Genomic DNA, 19,196 nt, shown 5'->3' with positions numbered 1-19,196 from the left:
ACGTGAAATAAATTAAATCACGACGTTTCAGGCGCAACACAAGCATCCTTCTTCAGGTGGGGACAACTTAGCGAAAGCACACCGCTTAGGTGTGTCTCAGAGATGGCTGGGACGAGTAATTATATAGTCGCGGGGTGATAGGGGGAGGGGGCATTGTGAGTGTGGCGGCGGGGTGTGGGCTGGGAGGTAGCGTTGTGTACGACCGAGCATCGATTGGAGTTCAAACTGAGGCTTTGTAATGTAGATGGTGGAAGTAGTTAAGCAAGCTCGGATTTAAGTCGCCTTTTGTTATGCTGTCAGGTAAATAAGGAATGCATGGAGTTCAAACTGAAATGTGCGGGCTAAAAGCAACGTGTGGTCATGTGGGGTAAGTCTATGTTTGTATATCTAGATGGCTTCATGGATGTGTAATGTAGTAACTCGGCGGGAGACGACTTCACGGGTAGCACACTCTTTTATTGAACCAACTGTAATTACACGGGTGACCAACACCCACTTAGCTACACGGGTGACCAACACCCACTTAGCTACTCGGGCGACTAACGCCACTTAGCTACCCGGGCGACTAACGCCCACTTAGCTACTCGGGCGACTAACGCCCACTTAGCTACCCGGGCGACTAACGCCCACTTAGCTACTCGGGCGACTAACGCCACTTAGCTACTCGGGCGACTAACGCCCACTTAGCTACCCGGGCGACTAACGCCCACTTAGCTACTCGACTATCTACTCGGGCGACTAACGCCACTTAGCTACCCGGGCGACTAACGCCCACTTAGCTACTCGACTATCTACTCGGCGACTAACGCCACTTAGCTACCCGGGCGACTAACGCCCACTTAGCTACTCGACTATCTACTCGGCGACTAACGCCACTTAGCTACCCGGGCGACTAACGCCCCGTAGCCTCTCGGAACACACCCAGCTGGGGTGTCCGTCTCGACCCTGGGTCCCACAGTCCCGACCCACATGGGCGTCGGACCTCGGGTCCCACGGTCTCGCCTTCGAGCCACACAGGCCCTACCCCTTCCACTCCGTCTTTAATCTCTAACTGGCTAACTGCCCCGAGTGCTCTTGCGCGTAACCCTTTATACCCCTCCTGCGGACGTCGCTGAGAGCACCTCCCCTTCGACCAATCACCGGGCGCTGGCTACGATCCTCTTTTCCCCATCTCGTGTCAGCGCGCCTCAACACCCACGCCGCGCCGCCCGTCATCCCTCACTCCCGGCGCGCGCGTCCATACCACGCCCACATCGCGTGCCTAACCCTGCCCCTCGCGCCGCCCCGTGATCCATCACTGTCGGCACACGTCAACAGCACCACTACAGATGCACAAGCTAAGCTAAAGAAGACCATTAAACAGCGTGTGGAAATGCTGATGGTAGTGTGTGAAGCTGGGGTTAACAGGCTGGGAATATAAATATGTTTATGACAATTAAATCTAAACTGGCTGTCTATCAGTAAACTGCACGGCAGCTAAAGTTTAAACACATTCCTGCGGAGGGAGCTGGTAGTAACGTTGGGTTGCTCGGTCAATGGCCAGGGTCAACGGCGGTGTGGTGTATTCTGCAAATATGCCCGAGGGCGGGCACAAGCCGGCGTGAGTAGGTTAAATTAAACGTTGAGTTTTATAAGGGCACCACGGGGTGAGCAGCCCCTCCCCACCCAGCCCCCTCCCACCCAGCCCCCTCCCACCCCCCACCCAGCCCCACCCTCCCCACCCAGCCCCTCCCCACCCAGCCCCTCCCCACCCTCCCCTCCCCACCCAGCCCCTCCCTGCACGACGGACGGACACAATAATCCCCCGTGGGCTCTTGTAACCAGGAGGTTACTACCAGTACTTGGTTAATTACATCCTTCCAATGATTGCTCAATCTGAATCCATCATCTCGGTTGAAGATATAATTCAATAGTTGCGGGGGGATGGGGCGAGGGGGCATGGTGAGTGTGAGGGCAGGGTGTGGGCTGGGAGGTAGCGTTGTGTACCCCGAGCAACGATTGGAGTTCGAACTGAGGCTTTGTAATGTAGATGGTGGAAGTAGATAATCAAGCTAGGATTTAAGCTGCCTCTTGTTATGCTGCCTGGGTAAATTAGGAATGCATAGAGTTCAAACTGAAATGTGCAGGCTAAAAACCACGTGTGGTAATGTGGAGTAACAAATGGGATTATGGATATGTTTATAAAAATTTAATCTAAATTGGCTGTCTAGCAGTAAACTGCACGGCAGCTAAAGTTTAACTTGGTTAATTACATCATTCCACTAATTGCTCAATTCGAATCCATCATCTCGGTTGAAGTTATTTCTATGTTTTTATATCTAGATGGATTCATGGATGCACAAGCTAAGCTAAAGAAGACAAAAAAACAGCATGTGGAAATGGTGATGGTAGTGTGTGATGCTGGGGGTAACAGGCTGGGGATATTGATATGTTTATGACAATTAAATCTAAACTGGCTGTCTAGCAGTAAACTGCACGTCAGCTAAAGTGTGTGTGAATGTAACGCCACGTCTTCACAGGTGAGCAGGGCTGCCGCGGGGAACATTCTAGGGCGCGTCTCATTGTGTTTATAATTTAACTGCAGGTGAAGTCAGGTCGTTGCTTGTTCATCGTGGTTGCTCTGTGATTTTCTTTTTTTACATTTAGTTGCGATGGCTCAGAGATGTAAACTACCTCGCCTGGTATACAGGAGGTCGCGGGTTCGATCCCGACCCTGATGCCTGCTGTATAGTTGAAGTCTGTGGTTGTCTCTCTCATCATCATTCTGGTGTCTCGGAGATGTTAACTACCTCGCCTGGTACAAAGGAGGTCGTGGGTTCGATCCCGACCCTGACGCCTGCTGCTGTATATTTGGAGTTTGGATGTCTCTCTCGCTGTGGGCCTGTGGATTTTTCTCCGCTCCCACCGCTTTCCCCTCGAAATTTAAAATCCACATCACGCATTTAGAGTTTTTGGCTGAGAAAATGTCCACGGGGAAAGCTACTTCGCTGGGCTTTCATTTGTGGCCAGGTCGCCTTTGGAAAAAGTGCTGCGTAGCTCAGTGGACCTTATCTTGTGAAATAATTTATTTTTATTTTTTATAGAATCTGCCAAACTTAGCGAATCCAGGATTTAAAATGTAAACATTGACAAGAATAAGTGATGAAGACTTTTTTTGTTTACGTGATGATGATTTTAAACGTTGTGCAATATTCTTTTATGCAAATTAGGAAAATATACAGTGATAGTCATCCCGATATTGAGCTTAAAAGAACGACAATGATTGTTTAGCCAGAGGCTGTTCGCTGTGGTAATGCGTGAGGCCACCCACCCAGGGACCCAACCACTCAACCGCACGCCCTCCCAGCCACCCTTCCTCCCTCCATCACCGCCCGCTCGCCCACCCTTCACACCATCCTCCTTCCCATCTGTTTCCCCTCTCATCAAAACAGGACCCTGCGGGGTGGGCTGGTAGGAATAATACTAATACCGGTACAGGGATATCGACCGCACACACACGCGCACACACACACGCACATACGCGCACACACGCACATACACGTACACACGCACACACACACACACAACAACAACAACCGCCATTCGCCACTAAGTGGCGGTGACGTCACCACGACGCTTGTGCCAGGCCATGTGCACCTTGAGGCCACGTGAAGTGTCGAACGCCCGCTGGCAGGAGGTCACGGGGCAGACCCAGGTGCCACGGGTCGACTGACCGAGATGACCGAGATGACTGGCTGATGCACCACCTGTGCAGTTCAACATACATTAAGCCACCGTCCATCCAGAATAAAATGGTGTCATAAGAATAAAAAAACTAAAAAATATTTGACAGATGAACAGAGGACGCATGAAGCCAGTAGTTAAAATATTATAGACTGCGAAGCTTAAACAGGCCTTGCAAAAAAAATAAAGACACAGATGGGCAAAAAAACAAGTTCGCCTTTACATCAGAATGTTTGCATAAGGTGCGGTTCCACTGTGCAATGCACACAGCCTGATCTAGCCGGTCAATCAGCTTGTGGGACAAACCATTATCCCTGGCTGCTGCTGCTGGGTTTTGTTTGTACAAATATTATATCACTTGAGACCGGTCAAAATTATGTATGTATTTTGAACTTCTTCCACACCGTACGTAGCCAACCGTGCTAATCGGAAGTGCAGGGGAAGGACAACAAACTAAACACAAAAATCATTTTTAGCGAACACAGTGCGTGACTATAAGGCCACGTCTACACAGGTGAGCGCGGCCACCGTGTGGAACATTCCAGGGCGTGTCTCGAGGTATTTATAACTAAACTGCAGGTGAAGTCAGTTAATTTCCTTGTTCGTCTCCGCTGTGTGAGCTGCTGTTGCTGCGAAAGCTCCTCCGTGAGCCGCGGTGAGCGACTGAGTCTAAGTGGAGCCATGGGCGTCTCCCAGTGATTGTGTAGACAGTGAGCTGAGCTACCCCATATGCCTGGGCACGTTTGACTGCCCCTCCACGCTGAGCTGCGGCCACTCGTTCTGCCTCCGGTGTCTGGACGGTGCCTGAGAAATAGCGAGACGCTTCAGCTGCCCGCAGTGCTGAGCGGCCTTCCTTTAGCGACCCCAGCTGAAGAAGAACGTGGCGCTCGCCAACCTGGTGGAGCAGCTCAGAGTTGGAGAGAGGATGGCCGCAGTTGTCTTCTGTGACACCTGTGGTGATGGGGATGCTCGTGCAGTGAAGACCTGCCTCATGTGTGAGACTTCCTTCTGTGAGTCGCACCTGGAACCTCACCTGAACAACCCGAGATTGATGGACCACGTCCTGGTGGCTCCCATTGTCAGCCTGGAGGGGCGAAGCTGCCAGCAGCATGGAAGCCCTTACAGGTTCTTCTGTAAGCAGGACGAGAGCCTCGTGTGCAAGGATTGCACCATCGCAGGAGACCACATAGGACATCGGGTCATCACACTAAAGGATGAACACGAGACACAGAAGGTGAGGCCCTCACGGAGTGAGAGCTACTCAGATACAGAAACAACGAAAGCGCAACTCGACCTAATAAAAGCTGTCACTGGCCATAACAACATGGGCAGAAAATAATCAGTGTCACTGGGATTGTTAGAAACATCTCATGCAACGAACATCACCATGAGTTGATTCTCTCCCTTGCCTTTATAGACTGTGTCAGTCAGTCTGAGCTGACTCCCTAGCCATCACAGTGGAGGGCTCCGTGTGGAGTGGGGCTGAGAGGGATCCGCTCAGGGAGTGGAGTCTCCTCTGGTGACTTCGTCTCTTGCAGAGTGGAGTCGAAGAGGAGACGCGAGCGGTGGAGAAGAAGAGGAAGAGGGCGAATGCGTCCGTGAAACGGATGAAGGCCGCTCGCAAGGACGTGCAGGTACAACGCATGGACTTTGTTACCCTGTGACCTCCACTCTGCGTGGAGTCTGTGATTCTTCCTATGAGGAAAACTCCATTGACTCAAGTAAACTTTGTTAGTTTTTGGTCAATGTATAATAACTGTGCAGGATATTGCATTATTATGGTGATGGATGCTTGAAATGTAAATGTAAACAAATGCAACGTTTATGGAAAAAAAATATCTGGTGAGACTGCAAAGCATTTCGTAGGATAACTCGAATGACTTGCAATGGGTGAGATAAAATAACACAGCATAGAACAACTGTATTGAATTAGAAACTCGACATTAAACGAGTGAAGGTGATAAAATACGACAGCAAATCGGCTGTTAAATGCTAGAATAAATACAAGAGATGCGGCTTCAAGAGCGTCTAGGGAATGCAGGAAAACACTTTTGCTCTCATGACACGCACCCAACTGTCAAGCAGGCACAACGTAGCGTCAATGACTTAAAAATATTGAATGTGCCCGAATCGTGATGTATTAGTGAATCACTCTTTTGGTGTCGTACATTTTAACAGCAAGGATAATTATGTAATTGCGTCTACCTTTTATATGTCTTAAACGGTATTGCTCTGAGCCTGTTTGTGTTGTCGCATGTATAAGTATCCATTATAATGCAAATCATGCTGTTAAATAGGGCATCCAGTCAGCTGGTGATATAAATAATTTGCACAAAATATCCATGTTTTGGAGAATATTTCTACATACGCGACTTTACCGGAAAAAAAAAACCAATGAGTACAGTAATTTCTGCAGTCACGAAAGCTTCAATCCTATGTTAATTTATAAGCAGACAATACATCTCCATCATATATTTGCCTCTACATAAATTATGAGAAAAAATGTACACATCCCATCAGCCACACTAAGTGGGAGTGCATCTTTACAACTTATTGATTCCGTACATGCAAACTCTGGGCTGATTTTCACACCCAGTGTCTCAATATTAGAGGCAGGCTTGCTTGAGTTGATGCTGATGTACTGCCCTATGTATATAGGGGAATAACCCTCTCATAAAGATATGGGTCTTCGTTAGATGCCAAATTAATAATACACAACACCAACATAATTACTAGATTTGTTGTGGAGAATGTAACTATAAAAAAAATAGAAACACTGACGTTATGTCTTAATTTTGGAGCTTTCGTGACTGCAGGAATTATTATTTGGTTCTTTCGGTTAAGTCACGTCTAAAGATAAAATAATAAATTAAATAATAGCATATTACGACGTTTCGATTGTAACACAAGCAATCATCATCAGGCATAAAAGAAATAGCAGCAAAAATCTAACTAGAAAACTATAGACAGACATACAAGCAGACAGACATCACAAGGACACACAGAGAGAACACATATTTCTTTGTGGATTGGTGTTAAAAGAAGACATCGCATTTCTGACCAACACCACCTAGCCAGTGAACTGGAACACGTACACCAGGCCCTCAAGATGAATGGGTAGTCGGACCGCATTACACGAAAAGCTGTTTCTCCAACTATGGAGAAACAACCCCCTGAGACGCCAATCAAAACCATCACATTACCATACAGAGCAGGCGTTACCAAAAATATTTCCAAAATCTAAAATAAACACAAGATCCAAGTCCGATTCAGTACAGTACACAAAATCCGTGATCTCATCCCATCTGTGAAGAATGTCATTCCTGACATGCAATATCCTGGAGTCTACAAACTAAGTTGCACCTGTGGTGAGTGTTACATTAAGGAAACGAAACGACATATCTCGACCGTGTTCGCAAGCACAAGTCAGATCTGAAACACGGCAGAACTAATATCTCCGCCATGGCTGACCATTGCTGTGTTCTACCTGTTTAATGGGATGTGAGTCCAAAGACATAACGTGGAGGCAAGGAAAAATAGGTTTGGAGTAACCGGAAAACAATGTGACTTTAGTCTTAATGGCATGGAATATCTTCTTCTTCTCTTATGTATAAAAGTCTCTGCGCGCGTGCTTGTGAGGGATATGACCAGGCAGCACTCCCTAAGCCCCGGGGCGGGCATAGGCTATTCCGTTTTCCCATCCGTAAACTTAAAAGTAGTTTAATTTACAATTTTGTGCTATTTCGCGTTATTTATTTATTTCCCGGCCCCGCCAAAGGTGCACAGGGGTTGCCCCTTGCGAAGCACGCGCGTCATCGCTGGAGGGTGGGGGGGGGATTTATCCTTCCCATTCAAAATGCAACAAAAAATACACACAACCCTGACGGTAAATTAATCAAAGTGTCATGTCCTCTTCTCTCCCCCCACCCCAATGTGTGCACTTACTATCGGTACATACTAATAGTATAGCGCTTACATAGAATTATTGCAGCGCGGGCGGGGGGATGGTGGGGCGGGGGTAGCGGCCCAGCCCCCAGCCTGGCATTTTAGGCGAGGCTGCGAGCTCTGCACGGGACTAGGCCTCACCACGGCAATGTAAAGTACAATTTTATTTCATCTTTCGCTAAGAACTCAGGTTCATTGTTTACTATTATTAAGCAAATAATTTGCCAATTATTACAATAATAATGTTTTGTGCACATAATAACGTAACTTCATTGTTTACTATTATGAAGCAAATAAGTTGGCAAATATTACAATAATAATGTTTGTGTGCAGATAACTCACGTTCATTGTTTACTATTATGAAACTAATAATTTGGCAAACATTACAATAATAATGTTTGTGTGCAGATAAGAACTCACATTCATTGTTTACTATTATGAGACAAATAAGGTGGCAAATATTACATTTATAATATTTGTGTACAAATAAGAACTCACGTTCATTGTTTACTATTATGAAGCAAATCAGTTGGCAAATATTACAATAATAATGTTTGTGTGCAGAAACCTTATTTTTCATTATTAGGTTGCTAAATATTCCCTTTTTTTGCTGTCTTTTTTACGCTGCTACGGTGTACTGCCAGCCTGTGCTGTGGCCTGCTGCCTGCTCATTAATTAACGTCAGTGCACTGGCACTCTATTATCTACACTGCTATTTGTCGTTTGGCCATTATCAGTGTATGCCAGTCTATAATCTGTAGCCTGCTTTTTTTCCTCACTCAATGTACTGCCAGCCTTTCATGTCGACTGTATCCTGCTTTTTCAGCTGCTGCCCGTATTGCCAGCTTTTCATGTCGACTGTAGCAATGCTTAAGTCATTGAGCCGGCGTACTGGCAGTCTATAATCTAGACTGTAGCCTGCTTCTCACCTTACCTGTGCGTACTGCTGCTCTTTAATTTACACTTATTTCAGCGTATTTCTTCTATGCATTTCCATTGTTTCGATTGGTCACGTCACGCTATTTACTGATACATACTACTGCGATGCTGATAGCTGTGCCATAATCGCTGATTGCTGTGCACGTCGATGTGTGTGTGTGAGTCGATGTGTGTGTGTTCGAGTCCATATGTGTGTGCGTGTAGGTCCATGTATGTATTTAAGTGCATGTGTGTGTCTTTCTTTTTCGAATGGACAACGCCCGATGTGTGTGTGTGTGTGTACGTCAAAGTGTTTGTATGTGTGTGTGTGTACGTCAAAGTGTTTGTATGTGTGTGTGTCAGTCCAAGTGTGCCTGTCAGTTCATTTGTGTGTGTTAGTCCACATGTGTATGTAAGTCCATACATGTGTGCGTGTCACTCTGTGTGTGTAAGTCAATGCGTGTGTGTGAGTCGATATGTGTGTGTTAATCCATGTGTGTGTATCTAAAGTAGATGTCTGTGTGTGAGAGTCCATATGTGTCTGTGTGTGTAGGGCAATGTGTGCGTCAGTCTATGTATGTGTGTGAGTCTATGTGTGTGTGTAAGTCGATGTGTGTGCGTGGGTCCACGTATGTCTGTGTCTGAGTCGATATGTGTGTGTGTGAGTCGCTGTATGTGTGTACGTCCATATGTGTGTGTAACTCCATGTGTGTGTATCTAAAGTTGATGTCTATGTGTGTGTGAGACCATATGTGTGTGTGTGTAAGTCGATGTGTTTGTGTGTGTGAGTCTATGTGTCTGTGTAACTCCATGCGTGTGTGTCTTAAGTCGATGTCTGTCTGTGTGAGTCCATATGTGTGTGTGTGTGCGTCTAAGTCGATGTGTTTCTATGTGTGTGGGTCGATGTCTGTGTGTAAGTCAATGTGTGTGTCTGTCTTTTTCGCTCGGGCAACACCGGGTACTTACTGCGAGTGAGTTTATAAAATCCATTGCACGCCCCTTGCAGGATTCCATGCTCCAGACCAAGGCTCGCATCTCAGGCGAGTTCACCCGCATGAGGGTAATGCTGGATGGGGACGAGAGGGCAGCTCTTGATCGCGTGGACATGAAGGGGCGCGAGCTGCTATCCCGGATCGAGGAGAACATCGCTCATTACGAGCACGAGATCAGCGACCTCAAGGCAACAGCCACGCGCCTGCGCACTCTGCAGAAGGAGAGGGACTCGCTCACGTTCCTGCAGGTAGAGCGCTCAGGGAGCCAGGGCGAGTGCGCCAGTTCGTGTGTTCATTGTGTTTGTAAATGTGGCACATGCGTTGCAACACAAGATAACACTACTTGAATTGTCAATACAAAATATAGCCCATGGGTTCCGAAAGTAAACGTAGAGTCAAGTTCACCAACTTGGATTTGTATATTTTAATTAAAAATATAAACTACCACTGAATTTCAAAAGAATAAATATACGATTAACACACATATCCCTTGAGTCAATTTGTTGGTAATATATGCAGGGATTAGCATTACAAATTGTAACCACATCATCCTGTAATGTACATCAGATTGAGGCCACTTGCCACTACATTTAAATGATAAATTGAACCAACTGTATACCAACCATTAGTAATGCTGAAAACGTAAGGGCTTTTAACATCAGGAAAGCCAGAAGAAGTTATATTTCAGCACTGACTGCTGTTGAGTCTAAGAAAGTTGAAACCAATCCCAAGATTGCCTGCCTCAACAAATGTTCACCCTGCTAAACTATGGACTCTGGTAGCACAACGTTCTGGGTGTAATTCACGCTCGCAGTGGATCATTATTTTGAATGTTGGTTCACAATCACTGCAACTCGATGTGTGCCACGGACGCCTCTTGCCATGACATCGAGTACCGAGTGGCAACAGTTTTAGAGGCCACACCTTGCTGATGAGAATCATTGAGTCATAACGAGTCCACGGCTTTGTCTTGATTACAACCAACAACACTGGGATATGCGAATGGCTGAGCGCAGCCCAGCTCATCGCGACTACCAATCACCGTGTGGTTAACGTTGCTGGAGGTAAACTGATTCGCGCCCCCTGTGTCTGACTCCTGCAGGTTCACCTGAAAGAGACAAACCGGTATGGACTCATGAACTCGCACAAATAAACACATGGAGTGACTCCTTGTGTGGAACATGGGCTGCATAATGATGATGATGATGTGTGATGATCATGCTGTGTGATGATGCTGTATTATGTTGTGTGGCATGATGATGTGTGAGATGATGCTGTGTGTGATGATGCCGTGTGTAATGATGTCGTGTGTGATGATGGCGTGTGATGATGATGTGTGTGGTGATGATGTGTAGAATGATGCTATGTATGCTGATGCTGTGAATGATTATGCTGTGTGATGATGCTGTGTAAGACACGGGTTGTGTGTGTCACTACCGGTTTTGGTCTCACAGGAGAGATGCTCAGAAGGGTGATCCACCCTCATCTCCCAGCAAAGAAGACATCGCCACGATCAGCGCCCTGCAGGGAGCTGTGGTCAACCTGCTGGCGTTCATGTGTGAGTTCCACGGACTTTTGCCAAGTGTGCATGTGTCTTATTTTGCGTGTAATTGTGTCTTGTGTGTATGTTGCGGAGCGGTGGCATAGTGGTTAACATGTTGCAATATTAACCTGGTGACGGAAAATCGATTCCCGTTCACATCCAACACCAGTAATTTTCTGAACCGGTCATGGGCTTCCCCGAGGTCGACTCTGCCTCAAATGACTACCTGGTGTAGTGTGTTAAAACTGCCACTAGGGAGACAAAGGCGGCCTGACGTGGTGCTGGCCACCCACCCCCTCATGTTCCATACCGGCCTTAAAGTGCCACTCACTGTTTGGGAAATACGGGGGTCTTGTAATTGTGTCTGTTTGTATGCGTATGTGTAGATGAGCGAGAGTGAGTACGGATGTGCAATGATGATGGGATGGTCTGTGCACTGAGCTACAAACATGGTCACCTACACGTGATTCACGACCATGGCTAACATCATTGGTGAGTGGATTCAGAATAAATTCTGAGCCTCTCCCAGGTCGACCCTTGGCTTAAACGAGTACCGGGTACGTTCTGTAAGCATTAGCACTGCAGACACAAAGGCGACCTGCAGAATTCATAGGATTAAATGGGTTTTATCATGAGATCAATGTAACTTTAAATAATGTTGTGGCTTTGCCCCCCAACACACCGGCGTGCTGTACTAGTGACGAATTGGCATGTTCTGTTTACGTGACAACCCTTACTAGTTGGCTGTGTCGGGTGGTGGCAGGTTTAACGACACATTTATATATTTACGGGATCTAACCCAAAAAATCTCTGTTATGGATTATATAAACTTAGGGTTGATCGGTAATGCCCAAGGATCATACATCCAGACGAAGACACGTTTACATTTCTTAGCCTTCATGTCAACAACCTGATGCTCAGAGTCAAACTAAGGCATTTTAGGATTCTTAGGTTCTCCAATTAATGGCTGAGGCTCACAGAGAGAGACTAAGGCATAATCTTGGTTAATCTTGACTATAACTACACTGTAGATGCAAATATAAACGTTACGACTGTAATGTATGCTCTAGACAATAATATATAGCACACACACGAGTGTATTTCACTATTAGAAGTACTCCATTGATATTACACGTCTGTATTATCCAATGAGGATGCTGTTGGCCAAAGTAACCATTGTAGCAGATTAATCTACCAGTACAAGTCTTCTCTGTGATGGATGTCGTCATCAGACTCGAGAAAAACTACATCACCGTTGTGATGCATATGGTTCATTGTTAATGATGTAGGCTCATAACCAGACTAAGGCAGCGTTAGGATTCTCAGGATTCATTTATAATTATTGAGGCTTACTCTTTGGTTCTTTCGGTAAAGTCACACAGGTAGAAAAAATATAACAGATCACAACATTTCGATCGCAACACAAACAACCGTCATCAGGTGAAAAAATATAGCGAGAGCGCTGCCAAAACACGAAGTTATATAGGCTTAGCCCAAGGGTAAGTGGGCGGGGCAAGAGGTGTAATTTGGATGTAAATACAACACCACATCGTGGAAAATGCGAGAGAGACAGCAGGTAGGATGGAAACATCACAACAAGCTAAGGCTTTACCTGGTGAATAACGTCCTTCCAATGATTGCTCAATTTGTATCCATCTTCTTGGTTGAAGTTGTGTCTGTGTTTATATATCTGGATGGCTTCATGAACAAATCTTTGATGGTAGCCCGAAGGTTTGCAGAGCAGTGTGGTCTCGGAAAAAACAATGTCGTGTGAGCCCACCGCGTTCAAGCTGTGTTTCAAATCTGCCCGGACAAAAGACAAGAAGTCGTCCGCCTTTATTTACAACACTACATTTGCTTTTAGAGTGACTGAAGAACCGCGCCGACATGTCAAAGAAGACAACAAAAAGAATAAACGTACTGGCGCACTTCTATGACGACGACAGCGATGCGGACGTGATTCCCACGTCAGAGCAGGAGATTGCCGCTCCCCCGGTGGACCCGGACGACCAGCTGCCTTCAGCGCAGGAGGGCGAACCAGGCGAGGCCGGGGCGCCGGGCCCGGCTCAGGAGTGGAGGGCCATCATAGCACAGTGGGAGGCCAAGCTGGCGGCGCTTACGGCGGAGACAAGCCAGCCCCAGCCTGCTCCTGCGATGCCAGTTGTTGCCGAGAATGCGGCCACAGCTCCCGCCGCGCCGCAAGCAGCGCCGGACGTCGCAGGGGCGCCGGCGTCGCTACTTCCGGGTTCGAAGCATCGGCTCCCGCGCGTCCAACCCTTCAAGGCCAGGGTCGGTGATTGGACAGCGTTCACGCGGCACTTCTGAGCGGCGTACCAATTACTGGACTGGGCAGAGAGCAACGCGCTGTAGACCTTGCCAACGGCCCTTGACGACGACGTGCTAGCGGCGTTCCACAGAATCCCGGACAAAGACCGGTCATCGCTGGTGGGTGCATTCCCAGTAATGCAAAAAATCTACGAGCCGCGTTTGGCCGCCAAATGTAAATTTCAACTGAGGAAGTGGGAGGACACGGAGTCTCCCCTCGCTTACCGCATCACATCGACACGAGGGACGCGCCCCCAATTCGCCTAAATTCCCATAGAATGAGCCCACTAGAAAAAGTCTGCATTCGGCAAACTGTGGATGAAATTCTGGAACAGGAGATTGTCTCTCCCTCCACCAGCCCATGGGGGACTCTCATCGTGCTGGTTAAAGAACGCGATGGCTCCCTGCAATTTTCAGTCGATTGTCGAAAACTTAATAAGAGTTTGGTTGCAGATGCGTACTCGCTTCCACGCATTGATGCTAAATTGAAATTTAAGCCCCAAAAGTGCCACTTGCTGAAAACATCTGTGAAATATTTGGGTCATGTTGTTAGTGCATCGGGAGTCACCACCGATCCGGACAAAACGAGCTGTGTACGCACGTGGCCAGTCCCAAAAACAGTGTCAGAGGTACGTAGCTTCATGGGTTTTGCGTCATACTACCGCCGTTTTGTCAAAAATGTTGCAACAATCACAAGGCTGCTGCATACCTTGACCACTAAGGGTCAAAGGTCCTGTGCGGGGAAGTGGAACAGCGTTCATTTGAGACACTTCGGGGCGCATTGGCAGATGCACCGCCACTCGGATACCCAGATTTTTCCAGGATGTTTACCCTCGACACCGATGCCAGTGACACTGGCATAGGCGCCATCTTGTCGCAAACAGTCGACAGTGTTGAGAAGGTTGTAGCATACGGCAGCCACACTCAGGGAGCTGCTGGCCATCGTGCACTTCGTACAACTGTACCGGCCATACTTGTACGGCAGGGATTTTATGGTCCGCACTGACCACGCGGCACTGCAATACTCCTTGCGGGTTGACCAGCCCTCAGATCAAATGGCCCGTTGGCTCGAAATCTTGCAAGGATATTCTTTTACGGTCCAACACAGGAAGGGGACGCGTCATGTCAACGCAGACACATTGTCACGATTGCCGCAGCCATTAGGCTCCTATAGGTGTGCAGAAGGCTCATTACGGTGCGGTCCACCGCTGCAGGCGGTTCCGGCGATGGCCGCCGCAGCCAATTCGGTCCCAGCTGATGGGTTGCTTGCACAGGGGAACGGCATATTGGGCCTTTCGTTGGCCGATTGGAGGCGCCTGCAAGTGGAGGATTCCTCCTTGACCAGGATGAGGATTCAGGCTTCTCACTCTAAAGGGTCTGTGGATCGCCCTTTCTTTCGGCTTGTCAACAGACTCCTCGTGCGATGGGACGTCGAACTGCAGAAGTTCTGTATTGTCGTGCCCTTGTGTCTGCGGGGCAAGCTCATTCATGATACGCATGAAAAACTTGTGCATTTGGGTGAAAAAAAAGACCACATTGACCTTGTGCAAAATTTTTTATTGGCCAGGCATGCAAAACAACGTACATCAATTAATTAAATCTTGGCACGAGTGCGCGCGGCACAAGGCGCCTGCGCAGCCATACCGGGTGCCATTACAATCCATACAGGTCTCCCGTGTTAACGAGATTGTTGCCCATTACCCCGAGAGGCCACAAATACTTGCTTGTAGGGGTCGAGTACCTCACCCGATGGCCTATGGCGTGGCCATTGGTGGACCAATCTGCGGTTTCAATCACTGAGGCTTTCCGGCAAGGATATGTCCTTGACAAAGGTGCACCAGAACAACTGCTCACCGACCAGGGCAACAACTTTTCCTCCCAGTTGCTTAAGGAGGTGTACGATTCGCTAGGGACGAAAAAGATTTGGATGTCCCCGTACCACCCGCAAACCGACGGGATGGTCGAACGCCTGAATAGGACACTGACGTCTATGCTATGCCAACAGGTGAATGCAGCGCAGAATGATTGGAACCTGCACGTTCTGGGTGCCCTAGCCGCTTACAGATTGGCCCCACATGCATTGACGGGACATTCACCATTTTATTTAATATACGGACGAGAGCCCGAGGCCCCTGCCTTAGTGAGGTTGGGCGTGCGGGCACTGAGAAAGACGTCGGCCGTACCTGTCCCCATGCAGGTGATGTTAGACTGACTGAATGAGGCAAGAGAGGCCTCACTGGTTAACACGGCGCGACAACAGGCAGCCAACGAGCGTCTGCACGGCACACGGTCTCCGCGGGAGCCCTGGCATGTGGGGGACAAGGCCTGGCTGCATTGCCCCATGGTGCCAGTAGGCACATCGCCAAAGTTCCATCGGCCCTGGCAGGGTCCCGTTGAGATTGTGGAAACTCGACGGGACCAGAATGTAAGTATTCACTTTTGCCGGCGCGAATGGCACGTTCACCCGACGCGCCTTAAGAAATTTGTTCCTCCGTATGATGCGTCATCCCCCATCCCGAAGCGGCCTGTATTGGATGTGTCCGACGAGCCTGTGGTACGGTCGCATGTGGACGCGCCTCAGCGGTCTGCACCTCGTGTGCCTGCAGGACCGCTACTATTTGCACGGGATGAGCTGGCTGGCAGGCTCTTGGTTCCTACCCGGGCCACTGATTGCGACCTCGGGATGCACCCCAGGACACATGGAAGCGGGGTGCCAGCGCGCCGGCGAATGGCCACCGTCACGAGGGAAAAGTCGCAATGAGGACGAGACGTGGCTACTTGTCAAGTATCGAGCGTTCCCCTCCCTTGCCCCAAGTTGACCCATTAAGGGGTGACGGACCAGCAGCTGGAACCCACTCCCGGAGAATGGCCATCCATTGAGGGCACTGTGGGAGCATTCCACTACACATACACCTGTTATTGCGGCACATCATTGTTACTGCTGATGTTATTGTTGTTGGTTTCTACCCGGGCCACTGATTGCGTTACGTTGTCAAAATGTTGTTGTTGTTGTTAACCCGTGCCACTAATCGCACGTTGTGTTCGTTGTGTGTTAGCCGGGACAGCTAGCTTTTTCATCACGGGGGGGAGTTATGTAGTGGTTCAACGCACGTATATTCAAGAACGGCTGCATGTCCGCGCTCGGCAGCCAAAAGAGGCGGTTGGTGAGCATCATCATGGGAACGTCAAGAGCAGCCAGAGTCAGGATGACCGTTGGGGTAATTCTGTTGGGGTAAACAAGGGGGGACGTGGACCGGAATTCAAAAGACCGGTATCTGCCAATCATAGAGGGATATTCTGGAGAAAGTTCTGGAAGGGGCCGCGAGGGATATATAAGATGGGCAAAACGAGCCCGAGGGACAGTATTATGAAGACAGAAGACATGAGAAGCTGAAGCCGGACCCGCCAAGCTAGTTAGAGTATTCTTGGGCGAGAGAAGTCCTGTGTGGACCTGGATAGGCTCGGATAGAGTCGCTAGGGGCAAGCGCAGTCCATACGTTGGCACGCTTGACCCCCAGGGCTACCGTGATATCAACCCGCTGAGACAGTGAGACACGGGCCCCGTACAGATCAGGAGTAGGACGCTAAAGGCGTGAGCGCAGTCCGTATGTCGGCACGCTTAACGCCGTGGCTGCCATGGTGTCAACCTGCTGAGACAGTGAGACACGGGTGAGAAAAGGAGATTAGAGAATAGGATAGGGACGTGGCGAGTGAGGGAGCGAACGAGCGATGGACGGCGGATCCTCGACATAACTAAACAAGTGTTATATAAACAGATTGTAATAAAGTGGCCCGGACAGAAGACAAGAAGTCGTCCACCTTTATTTACAACACTACACATCACTACACTATCACACACACACATACGAGTGTACATCACTACACAGCCTCGAGTGTGCCGTGCCGCGGCCTTCAAATGTGCTCACCAACAGCATTTGCTCCAACAGCCTGTGAAAGGTGACACGGGAGATATTTGTGTTTGTTGTACACAAACGGAGACACTACGGCGGTGTTGATATCCACGCTGCTGCTCCTGCGATTCACTGCCTCCCATGGGCACTACCGCACAGTAAGGCTGAACGATTAATCGATTTCAAATCGAAATTTGTAACAATGCGATTAGCAAATCGCAAAGGCTGCGATTTTTCGCAATTTGAAAAGTCCTATTACTTTCTTATTGGAATTGTTTTTATTATTATAACTTTATTTATTTTACTTAACAATTGCTCTGTTTGATGGTTCTATTTCAATTAAAACATTTTAATAAATACCTGTTGGAAGCAATTCATATCTTTTAAGTTCTAATCCTTGCATTAGCATACATAGAGCAGTTCATATTTTGATGGTATAATGTGATAATGCTCCATCACGTGTTTTAATTCTATTACACGGTAAATATTGAACTGAAGATTGACTTAAAACAATTTAATCGCAAATCAAACCGCAATATCTGTCAGAAAAATCGCAATTAGAGATTCTCCATAAATCGTTCAGCCCTAGCGCACGGAGCACCCGCAGTGCACCCCACGTCCTCGCATCTCAGAAAGCCCCGCAGAGGTTGGGCCTGGGTAGGGCTAGCGTGGGTGGCCACCACCGTGTATAGCAGGTGCTATAGGCTGCGGGGCTACGTGGCGGAGCAGCAGATGGTGGGGCAGACAAACGCACCGCTGTACTGTACTTCTGTGCTTTCGCCAGCTGCGCCGCCTGCCTTCGCCAATGCGCGGTGACCGGCGTGGTGAAGTATGGTCAAATATCCCCCACGACCCGCACAGTGTAGGGAGGCCCTCATCCAGCAGTGGATTAACAAAGTGCCCGTTACATGTCATCACACCGATAGCTACACATTAAAACGTTGTATAATAATGCCCATTATGAATTGCTCTATTGTAATGTATGTGCGTGTTAGTGCACGCGTGCTATTGTTATAGCTGTGCTGTTGTTACACGGCTACTGTGATTATCGTTACTGCAGACGGCCGCTCACCGACTCTGGACCCAAACTCGGCCCACAACAACCTCCAGATTTCCTCGGACCTCAGGACGATGACGCAGACTGCTGTCTCCCAGGGTCGCCCCGATCACCCACACCGCTTTGATGCCTATACACAAGCCCTGTGCTCCGAGAGCTTCTCGTCTGGTCAGCACTACTGGGAGGTGGACGTGGGGAGTGTGGCGGAGTGCTGTAAGGTTGGAGTCGCGTACGGGACGATCGCACGGAAAGGGCGTAGTAAAGAGTGCGGGCTGGGACAGAACGACTCATCCTGGCTTTTATATAAAACTAACAACCGCTGCTACGCGCGTCATGGTGGTGTAGTGATCTCAGTGCCGGTGAGGGATCTTCCCCGGAGAGTCGGGTGTCACCTGCACTGGGAGGCGGGGCTGCTGTCGTTTTACCGTGCCGACTCCATGGAGTTGTTGCACTCCGTTCACCACTCGTTTAGTCAACCGCTCTACCCTGCACTGTATGTGTATGCAGACTCAGTGAGGATTCTGGATCTGAGTCGTGCGTCCTGAGAGCACGGAGTGTGAGCAGCGACGAGAAAGACACAACGCACAGACTCATGCACAAAAAGATACAGATCCCCCATGTAGCCATAACAAACTGTTGGGGCAAGTGCTGTCAGCGAGCTCCTATGAAGGCCGGCACAGCACTCGAGCGGGTGGGTGGCCAACAACACGCCTGACCGCCTTTGTCTCCCCAGGGGTGAGGTTTACACACCCTACCAGTAACTCATTTGAGGCTGAGTCGAC

At 48.6% G+C, this 19,196-nt stretch overlaps 1 pseudogene; it reads left to right on the top strand.

The window, feature by feature from the left end:
* Window positions 1-2,651: 2,651 nt before the first annotated feature.
* Window positions 2,652-18,959, top strand: LOC144947445 (E3 ubiquitin/ISG15 ligase TRIM25-like; annotated as a pseudogene).
* Window positions 18,960-19,196: the final 237 nt, after the last annotated feature.

Source organism: Lampetra fluviatilis, chromosome 45 (assembly GCF_964198595.1).
Source record: "Lampetra fluviatilis chromosome 45, kcLamFluv1.1, whole genome shotgun sequence".
Classification (NCBI taxonomy): domain Eukaryota; kingdom Metazoa; phylum Chordata; class Hyperoartia; order Petromyzontiformes; family Petromyzontidae; genus Lampetra; species Lampetra fluviatilis.
The sequence above is the reverse complement of the archived record's forward strand: the minus strand, read 5'-3'. Positions and strand labels throughout refer to the sequence as shown.